Genomic DNA, 3,231 nt, shown 5'->3' with positions numbered 1-3,231 from the left:
GAGAGAAGACAGCAGAGTGCTCCTCTCCCAACATGTAAGTTCTCAGTAGCTCTCGAACAGTTAGGACACCCCCTTTAGCAGCTCTTTTACACACTCACAGCCTCAATGGATCTCACCACTTCAGCGATAACGCTTTGACAAGTCTCTTATCCCTCACAGCAGACCTGTGACAGCTCACCCCGCTCTGCACCCCACTCCTTTCGTCCCCCGGTCTCAACTGCATATGTACAACCACCAACACACTGTCCTGTTGCTGACTTGTCTCAGTTGTGGCGCGTAACGGCTGCACCTGGGTACAGCCTCATATATTGCAATGTCCACTGGCTCCTGTCATAGCCAGGGCTATCACATGAGTACCATGCAGGGCAGGATACTAAAACTCAGGGGTGAGTAGTGAGACCTTTATAGTGCTGAGGCTGAGGAGTGAAATAACATGATTATCCCAGTTAGAAAGAGCATTAGCTCTAGGGACAACTGAGTGAAGTAATGCAACTGATCTATGCAACCAAAAACCATGCAGGAAGAAACAATGTAATAAAAATGACTATGTAATCGCAGAGATGGTCTGGCGCACATTCTGATTGCAATATGATTATAGGATAAAATAATAATCTCTGGTGTTTGATTCAAACACCTACATTGATTGGCGAAATATTACAAATTCTGCATTCCACTAATCACGTTCAAAATAGCAGATAGCTGTATAATAGTAAGATGGCAGCTCTTACTCTTACAAAAAATAATTTTGCTACACCATATGTGATCCTATTCCATTCATCAATCTCCTAAGTTACCTACAGCACATGGTCTTCCCAGGTGGTCTCCCACACAGATACTAACCAGGCCTATTACAGTATCGCTTCCAAGATCGGACGAGATTGGGCAAATTCAGTAAAGTATGGCTGTAGTACTTTACTGAATTTGCCCAATCTTGTCCGATCTTGGAAGCGATACTGAATATGTTATATGTGGATACCTCTTAATTTTATGGATATCTAATAAAAGTTATATCTTCAAATATTATTTTGCATATGAATTATCAGCTAAGTGTGCCCCAGCAAATAGCCTTGCTTTTTCTTGTTTGTTGTCTGATGTCCAATTTAGGCTTTGGGAGCACCACCAACATCATAAAATAGGATACACCCTAATATGCAGGATGGTTGGTTAGTTATTAAATCAATATTTAATTTTATTCTTATTGGATTCTGTGCAGAATCTCCCCATTTTTTTCGCCACATTCTGATTGGACAGCACTATTCTGCCTATGTCAGATATACTATTCATCTTTTTGTCATTAAAGTTACATGTGCAGGTCACCTGTCCATGTAACTATCCGGTCCATGCACCTCTGCCCTAATCTATGTGTTATGTAGCCCACAAGAGTAATGAGACATCACAGTTTCTTTTATTTCATGTGTCAGTAGGCTAGTGGCTAGTGAACGAAGCAGGTGCCTGGCTGGTGGCTAGAGTACTAAGCAGGTGCCTGGCTGGTGGCTAGTGTACTAAGCAGGTGCCAGGCTGGTGGCTAGTGTACTAAGCAGGTGCCTGGCTGGTGGCTAGTGTACTAAGCAGGTGCCTGCCTGGTGGCTAGTGTACTAAGCAGGTGCCTGGCTGGTGGCTAGAGTACTAAGCAGGTGCCTGGCTGGTGGCTAGTGTACTAAGCAGGTGGCAGGCTGGTGTTAGTGTACTAAGCAGGTGCCTGGCTGGTGGCTAGTGTACTAAGCAGGTGGCAGGCTGGTGGCTAGTGTACTAAGCAGGTGGCAGGCTGGTGGCTAGTGTACTAAGCAGGTGCCTGGCTGGTGGCTAGTGTACTAAGCAGGTGCCTGCCTGGTGGCTAGTGTACAAAGCAGGTGCCAGGCTGGTGGCTAGTGTACTAAGCAGGTGCCAGGCTGGTGGCTAGTGTACTAAGAAGGTGCCTGGCTGGTGGCTAGAGTACTAAGCAGGTGCCTGGCTGGTGGCTAGTGTACTAAGCAGGTGCCAGGCTGGTGGCTAGTATACTAAGCAGGTGCCTGGCTGGTGGCTAGTGTACTAAGCAGGTGCCTGGCTGGTGGCTAGTGTACTAAGCAGGTGCCTGGATGGTGGCTAGAGTACTAAGCAGGTGCCTGGCTGGTGGCTAGTGTACTAAGCAGGTGGCAGGCTGGTGTTAGTGTACTAAGCAGGTGCCTGGCTGGTGGCTAGTGTACTAAGCAGGTGGCAGGTTGGTGGCTAGTGTACTAAGCAGGTGGCAGGCTGGTGGCTAGTGTACTAAGCAGGTGCCAGGCTGGTGGCTAGTGTACTAAGCAGGTGCCAGGCTGGTGGCTAGTGTACAAAGCAGGTGCCAGGCTGGTGCTAGTGTACTAAGAAGGTGCCTGGCTGGTGGCTAGAGTACTAAGCAGGTGCCTGGCTGGTGGCTAGTGTACTAAGCAGGTGGCAGGCTGGTGTTAGTGTACTAAGCAGGTGTCTGGCTGGTGGCTAGTGTACTAAGCAGGTGGCAGGCTGGTGGCTAGTGTACTAAGCAGGTGGCAGGCTGGTGGCTAGTGTACTAAGCAGGTGCCTCGCTGGTGGCTAGTGTACTAAGCAGGAGCCTGGCTGGTGGCTAGAGTACTAAGCAGGTGCCTGGCTGGTGGCTAGTGAACGAAGCAGGTGCCTGGCTGGTGGCTAGAGTACTAAGCAGGTGCCTGGCTGGTGGCTAGTGTACTAAGCAGGTGCCAGGCTGGTGGCTAGTGTACTAAGAAGGTGTCTGGCTGGTGGCTAGAGTACTAAGCAGGTGCCTGGCTGGTGGCTAGTGTACTAAGCAGGTGGCAGGCTGGTGTTAGTGTACTAAGCAGGTGCCTGGCTGGTGGCTAGTGTACTAAGCAGGTGGCAGGCTGGTGGCTAGTGTACTAAGCAGGTGGCAGGCTGGTGGCTAGAGTACTAAGCAGGTGCCTGGCTGGTGGCTAGTGTACTAAGCAGGTGCCTGGCTGGTGGCTAGTGTACTAAGCAGGTGCCTGGCTGGTGGCTAGAGTACTAAGCAGGTGCCTGGCTGGTGGCTAGTGAATGAAGCAGGTGCCTGGCTGGTGGCTAGTGTACTAAGCAGGTGGCAGGCTGGTGCCTAGTGTACTAAGCAGGTGCCAGGCTGGTAGCTAGTGTACTAAGCAGGTGCCAGGCTGGTGGCTAGTGTACTAAGCAGGTGCCAGGCTGGTGGCTAGTGTACTAAGCAGGTGCCTGGCTGGTGGCTAGTGTACTAAGCAGGTGCCAGGCTGGTGGCTAGTG

General features: G+C 50.2%; 1 pseudogene; it reads right to left on the bottom strand.

Moving 5' to 3' along the window:
- Nucleotides 1-791: 791 nt before the first annotated feature.
- LOC148502802 (5S ribosomal RNA) lies at nt 792-910 on the bottom strand (annotated as a pseudogene).
- Between the last annotated feature and the right edge of the window lie 2,321 nt (nt 911-3,231).

The sequence above is a fragment of the Taudactylus pleione genome, unplaced genomic scaffold (genome assembly GCF_031769625.1).
Source record: "Taudactylus pleione unplaced genomic scaffold, aTauple2 ptg000483l, whole genome shotgun sequence".
Taxonomy (NCBI): Eukaryota; Metazoa; Chordata; class Amphibia; order Anura; family Myobatrachidae; genus Taudactylus; species Taudactylus pleione.
This window is presented reverse-complemented; position numbering and strand designations above follow the sequence as displayed.